The 7,554-nt window shown below is 41.0% G+C and overlaps 1 long non-coding RNA gene across 1 annotated transcript; it reads right to left on the bottom strand.

The window, feature by feature from the left end:
* Positions 1-3,212: 3,212 nt before the first annotated feature.
* Positions 3,213-6,930, bottom strand: LOC129352105 (uncharacterized). The gene is made up of 3 exons (XR_008604852.1): positions 6,899-6,930; positions 4,406-4,647; positions 3,213-3,946 (listed from the first exon to the last, which is right to left on the bottom strand). It is a non-coding gene; the product is annotated as an uncharacterized LOC129352105 (long non-coding RNA).
* Positions 6,931-7,554: the final 624 nt, after the last annotated feature.

Below are 7,554 nucleotides of genomic sequence, written 5' to 3'. Positions count from 1 at the left end.
CAAATCTGACAATCACTCTTCTATGCTTCTGACTGGAGAATTCAGCGACGGAAACTTAATGAATTTTATTCTGATTTAACAACCCAGAACAGACAAAAGTACTGCATAACTGTAAAAAGGAAAGAACAGCTTCCATTCCAGGAAATAATAAGATTAGCCACCATAACTACGCAGATGATACACTGCTCTACATCAAGACGTCACCAGGCGATTCTGAACCCAACCAAGAAATAAAACTGAAGTTATTATATTTGTACTTAAAAAGGAACAATCCAGTCAACATACAGCTTCAGTTATTACAGCTGGAAACTATAGATCAAGCCTGAAATCTGACCTGAACATTTAGAGTCACATTAAGACCTGAAGAACATTTCCAAGATTAAAGGACTAATGTCTCAGCAAGATCTAGAGAAAATCATCCATGCATTTATCTTTAGTTGCATTGATTATTGCACCAGTGTCTTTACAGGTCTGCCTAGAAAAAAAAACTGCAGCTGATCCAGAACACTGTTGCTGGTGTTCTGACTAAAACCAGGAAGGTAGAGCACATCATCCCAGTTCTAACGGCCCCTGTCTGGCTCCCTGTAGCTCAGAAATACTGTTGTTTACAAATCACAGAGTGGTTGAGCACCACAGGAAGATCTGCCTTTGTTGCATCAACCTTCCAGACCTATCAGGTCTTCTGGTTCTGGTGTAGAAGAACCAGAACCAAACATGGAGAAGCAGCATTCGGCTTCTATGCACCAAAAATCAGCAACAAACGTTCAGAAAACTGTAAAACAGTTGAAACACTAAATTCCTTCCAAACTAAACTAAAACGTTGCTTTCGATTATTGATAAATGGAACATTGACCAACGAGTATTGGTGATCATCACTGATGGTTTCTCGGTTGGTGACTGTACATTTTATTTTGAGTTGTAATGATGTAAAGCCTGTGATGGACTGGCGACCTGTCTAGGATTTACCCCGCCTTTCGCCTGTAGACAGCTAGGCACCAGCGCTCCTCCCAACACCAACGGGACAAGGCTGTAGGGAAATGGATGGATGGATGATGTAAAGCATTTTGAACTGCCTAGTTGCTGAAATGTCCTATACAAGTAACCATTGAATCCTGCTTGCACCCAGATGATTCAGTTCGACGTTTACAGCTACGGCAGCTCTGGTCTAAATCTGGTGACTCTTACAAGGCGCTCCATTTTAATCCGACACAACAGCCACTCTGTGTTCGCGTGCTAAGACTACACCCAAGTCACGTCCTGTTCAGCGTCTGGTTTGGTTAACATAAGAGAGCCCTGATGCGCTGACCAAATGCAAATTTGTTTCTCAGATTCATGCAAATGAAAATCCTTCTCTGCTCTGAATGATGAGCTGCTACAGCTCTGAATGGTAATAAATGAGCTAATAATCCTCCTTTTGCCAGAAAAACTCCTGCAGTGACTAAAAGGAACAGTGAAAGTATTAAAAATAAACACACACACACACGTCTCAGTTTGACACATAGAAGTGGAAAAAGCTCCAATGGAAAAAGAAAACATGGGACAAGCTAACCACAGTCCTGCTCTCTGTCTCCTAAGGTGATGACCAACGTTCACATTTCCGCTTCGTGTTGCACCATTCAGGGGGAAAAGAGAGAGCAATGCCAGAGTGCCGACTCCATTTTTCCCTTAACGTTCATCTTTCTAAGGGCTAAATATAGGAGCAGTGAAGACACAGGGGAATAGAGGACGGGTGAAAGGCAAGCATGTGGATCGAGAGGAAAAGGAAAGAAGAGCAGGGGGACGACACGGCCGAGAACATGACTCTGAGGGCTGCCATTGGCCTCATCCCCAACGACAGGAATGACTGAGGAATGCAGTCAAAACGATTCAGTGATTTATTACACATGGATTCACCATCCATAGCAGCATTTTACTGTAGCGATGGATGGATGGATGGATGGATGGATGGATGGATGGATGGATGGATGGATGGATGGATGGATGGATGGATGGATGGATGGATGGATGGATGGATGGATGGATGGATGGATGGATGGATGGATGGATGGATGGATGGATGGATGGATGGATGGATGATGGATGGATGGATGGATGGATGGATGGATGATGGATGGATGGATGGATGGATGGATGGATGGATGGATGGATGGATGATAGTTTGATGGACAGATAGTTGGATGGATGGATGGATGGATGATGGATGGATGGATGGATAGTTTGATGGATGGATGAATCAAACATCTCATTTCTTCCAGTATAAAATGGTAAAAATGCAGACAGAGCGAAAATGTAAATGAGATCATAACAAATTGCTCTTACTATGAAATATTTATCAGTCGAGACCTTTCCCCTGAGACATAACCAGCTGAGAGTGTCAGCTGGTTGGACCGACCCGGTTGGTTTAACCATGACAGCGAGGACAGGATTGTGAGCGACGCACAGGGTGTTTTCCTCTTAATGATCAGAGCAGCTGGGTCTAAATTACCCCCATGCTGCTGCCATGCTTTGGCTCTGACAGGCGGGATGTGTCTGAGTCTGCTACAGGGGCTGTTGTGGAGGAGAGACACCCTGATTATCAAGTCAAGACGATGCAGATGAGGGCCCTCAGCTCTCATCATAGCCTGGAGGGACGGTGGTTAGAGCTGTAAATCTCGGGTTTGTCTTCCTCATTCTGGGCACTCAGCCATAAAATATTCACTAAGTTGGTTCTTATCATCTGTATGTTCCAGAAACCATAAAACACAGGCATGATACCAATAGGAAAAAATATCTCTTTGGCATTGCTTTGCTATACTTTTGACACTGTACCATACATAATTAGATTTTTTTTTACACATGTTGAAAAATTCTTCTGTATGACTCACATCAGCATGCTTAAAGCTTGAAGTGAAGCTATGTTTTGATTGATTCATCTAATTTGAGCACCTTGAGAAAATGTAGTTCATTCCTTAAACTTAGCAACCAGAAACAAGAGTCAAACATGGAGAACCAACATTTAGTTTTGTATTTTATACTTAGATACCCAGATCAACTGGAATATTTTAAAGTGTGCTTGTTTGTCTTTCTCTTGGTTTTGTTGTTTTGTTTATATTTCCTTCAAATTGATGTAAAGCTTTGTTGTTGAAAATGTCCAAAATAAATAAAATTACATTACAATTACCCACAATTCATAATGTAACACAATGATTTAGAGAAGTATGTGTTTAGTTTATACCAATTTTGAAATAAATGTAGTTAGTTATTAGTATTTGCTTTTAGCCTGTGTTGAAAGAGTTCACTGTTCACTTCAAACCAGTAAGATCCTACTCTGAATTTTAGTTTTAAATTCATTGTGTAAATGCTTCAAAATTCTAGGAATACTTTATAGACAAAAGTAAGAACTTGTCTGTCAAAAAAACATCTTTGATCAGCTGGTAGAGAGTCCTTTGTGGACAAGGGAAATCGAGTTTTGAAGCTGACTGATGTGCGTCGGATGTTTCTGCCTAACAGCTGGGAGTTTGAGAGGATGTGGTGGTTTTAGTTTTCCGCAGAGGCAGAGCAGAGTGTTGCTGTGGGAAGTATTTATTAGATTGCAGAGATGGATGCAAGGGGAAAGATTCCATGCTAGCTAATAGCTACAAAACCACGCCTTGGTTAATGAGATTTCTCCAAAACGGCGCCACTAAAACACTTTCAACAACGTTCTGGTCACTTCCATCAGACAATCACACATCACAACCAATCTCACGAAAATCACTGAGCTCCTGGATTTCGTTTTATTTGTTTGCAGTTTGTAACTTTTTGTCTATCAGGATGCTGATAGATTTAAGTCATCAATCCTCAGCTAGTTCTGACACAGTAAGAGGATTACAGGCACACACTGTTGCCATTTTCTGATGATGGATTAATCCAAAACATGCCGCCGCTGCAGAGCTGGCTCGTAGTGATGATTATAATGATGTAACCGCTGGAGGAAGGAAAAAAAAACGGATGAGTTTGACAATGTGCCACTTTTTCAGAGTTTGGCACGCAGACCAACAAAGAGCCCAGTAACATCAGCAGCCCTGCAAGTATAAAACTCTCATTGTGCACTTAACCAGTTGTCAGAGGAAAGAGAGGGACAAAATGAACCCAATCACCCCCAAACACTGGCAGATGTGCTGCAACGCTTAGCTCACTCTCCCGCGCTCGCTCCGACACTTCTCAGGCATGTCACAAGTTTTCTGCAAGAAAATACCTGCGGAAAGCAGCCCTCCTCATCGAGTCGACTTCCTAACAGTTCAGGTTACAAATCAGAACAAGCGACCCCTCAAGCAAGTGTTACATTGTGTCTGAAATAGTCCACTTAGTGTCAAAGATTTACAGTGTGTTGCATTCAAAAAACAACAACAAACAGCTGAGGAGCGTTTAAAGCCCAGCTACCTACCTGACAGGCGGGAATTACAGCTAAGTGTTTCCGCTCTTCAGTGTCCTTTGGGAAATCACTCCAACACGCTGCCATCATTTATTCCAAACCACAGAGTGGGGAGAGGTCCTTCAGAGCCCACATTGACGTGAGGAGGATGAAGCCCCAAGAAAACAACAGAAAGTAGAAAAAGCAGGGGGAGGGAATAAAAAGATCCTAATCCACACCGTCCACTTTCTTCATGTCGATCGGTGGCCACAAATCTGCAGATAAACAACAGGCAGGAATTAGTCAGTTTACCTCAAACTGGATGTCAGTTTGTGCTAATTGCAGATTGTTTTGTGAAGCATTTCTAAAATATTCAAAAGAAAATGTAGCTAAAACCGCAATGTTTATATACCATTCTCTAGCATTTTTAAAGAGGTCAATCATTACTTAGAGCTGATTGGCTGAACCTTCAGATACAAAGACCATAGATGGTAGCTTCTAGCTTAATGCATTTAAAAGCTGCAGTTTGTTACTTTTTTTATGTTTATTACATATCACCATGTTAAAAATGTCACCATGTTGCGACAATGTAGTATGAGACATAAAATCTGTGAAAAGATCGATGTCCTCCAACTCCTATCTGAGCTACTATTACCATCTGTGGAAATGCACCGAGCCTGATCAAAAACAACCAATCAGAGCCAGGAGGCGGGTCTAAGCGCCGTCAGTCAACTATGTGTACGTGCAGCTCAATGTGCTAATGGTGTAAAAATAACTTACCGTTGGCCATGCTAACTAGACTGAACAGGCAGAAGCTGAAGTGGGGGAACAGTGTGTACTGGGAGACGGCAGAGGAGCTCAATCTTTTCACAGATTACCCGTCTCATGTTATACTGTTACTGTAAATAAAAATAAATCACTTTTATAAAGTTACATACTGCAGCTTTAAGAGGTATTTCATATATTTTGATCAGCCGATTCATACATGAGAAACCAATCGTATCCACCTCTACAAGGGTCTCAAAATAAACTGCTGTTGTTTTGTTTTGTCATGAGAGAGGATTGACTCTCTGATTGATGAACCCATCCACCAGGTCACATCTGCATGTCCACTTCTAACCCAAAAGTTGCCAACTTTGTTACTATATTTAGCGACTTTTCAAGCAAAAGCAAAAAGATCTGTATCGACACAATATTGGCCCAAACATTTGTGTTGGTGCTTTCAGAGGTTCAGAAACCTCTGAAAGCAGACCACCAGGGGGCCCTAAAGAGCACCAAGCTAGCATGATAAAAAATATATATACATTTAAAAAAGCACAGAATAAAATGTTATTAAATACGGACAAACAATCTTTTAAATTATAGTTGTTAATCAAATAATAGGTTGATTTCTTGTTCCCACTGCTGGGGAAACATAAGATATCAAATTTATTAACTTGTTTAATAGAAACAAGTAGACCTTAGTTTCAAATAAATGAAATAATGTGGCACACTTAAATACCACACTGCATTTCAAAATCTTTAGTTTTCTCATTCTGTACATTTAAAAATCAACATAATAGCACTGTTATGTTGTAAGATGATTAGAAATTATGCTAATGACAATAGGCATGTTAGTTTTTAAATTATAAATAATCTGGTGCTCACATGTCAGTGTGGGGGCCCCGATGAAAATCTGCTCAGGGCCCCAAAAAGTCTTGGGCCAGCCCTGGTTGCATCCCCAAAATATTATATTTTTATGAGCATTTAATAAAACTGAATAGTCTACACAGAAAACTGAATTTGTGGGGTTTTCTTTAACTACCTTTAAATGCAATTTCTGTTTTACTTTCTGTTAAAGTGATGCTAGAGGGGCAGGTGCACAGGATGTTTTCATTTATTTCATTTATTTACATCAAAGATTTGATTTGTTGTATCAACCTTCCAGACCTCTCAGTCCCCAGAACCAGAACCAAGAGAGGAGAAGCAGCTTTCAGCATCTATGCACCAAAAATTTGGAACCAACTTCCAGAAAACTGTAAAACAGCGGAAACCACGACTTCCTTTAAATCTCAATTAAAAGCACACCTGTTTAGAATTGTATTTGAAATGTAATATGTAACAATGTATTGTTTACTCTATGTTGCATGACTTTGAGTTTTTGTGTTTATGATGTAAAGCACTTTGAAATGCCTTGTGCTATACAAATAAAACTTGATTGATTTAATTTGTGAATAATTTCAAAATAAAAATGTCTGTCAGGTGAAATGTTTTTGAAAACATGGGGAGCAGGGATGTAAATGGTGACTCTCTGTGAGAGGAAAGTGAACAAACAGGGACAGCAGGACAACAGCCATTATAATTCAAACCACAACCAAACAAAACATAGCTTCCTGAAATAGCAACCAAGCAGCTGTTAGGATCCTGAGTATTAATAATAATAGTATAAGTTTCATTTTAACCGATGCTTCAATCAATCTCCATGTCAGCTACGTAAAATACAAGGACAGACAGATTGTTGTTGTTGTAACTGGGAACAAAACCTACCTGTTACAAATCATGAATAACAGAGTGAAAACATCCATGGTTTTGATGAGAGTAAAGCTGTTCCCAGATCCCTCCGTCAATCCACGGAGGGGTTAAAAGGGCTGTCAGGAGATTACAAAGCGGGATATTCAGTCTCTCTTCAGCCGCTCACCGACTGACCGCCGCCGCCGCTACCCTGTTAGGAAAAACGGGCTGGAAAACACTCGGTAAACGCCCCTCACTGAGCATTTCTCCGCGAAAGGGACGCCGAGAATTTCTAACCAGTGGTCCTCATTCATGTCCGTCCATTTGCGAGATCCAATTCGAGGCAAAAAAAAATCCCCCCTCCCGAAGAAAAACCGAGACAAAAAGTACTCCTCCGTCCTCCCGTTTGGCGGCGCGACAATCTGAACTACCAACTGACGAATCTCCCGACCCGGCTGAAGCTCCGCCCCCTTCTACTTGCCTCCTGGCAGCACACTGTCCAATCAGAGCGCGGGTTTAAATTTGGAATTGAGAAGCGGACCAATGGGAGAAGTCCTTACATAACGGATTCAGTAAAGAGTGGAAGCTGGTTTATTCTGGTCACCAGCTGAAAAGCACTGCTTTACATTGTTTATGTTGGTGCTGCGGCCAAAACATGGGGTTTTTAGCACACAATTAACTATTTATGCATC

Source organism: Poeciliopsis prolifica, unplaced genomic scaffold, assembly GCF_027474105.1.
Source record: "Poeciliopsis prolifica strain line A6 unplaced genomic scaffold, Auburn_PproV2 SCAFFOLD072, whole genome shotgun sequence".
Classification (NCBI taxonomy): Eukaryota; Metazoa; Chordata; class Actinopteri; order Cyprinodontiformes; family Poeciliidae; genus Poeciliopsis; species Poeciliopsis prolifica.
Note: the sequence above shows the minus strand (reverse complement) of the source record. Positions and strands in the feature narration are given on the sequence as shown.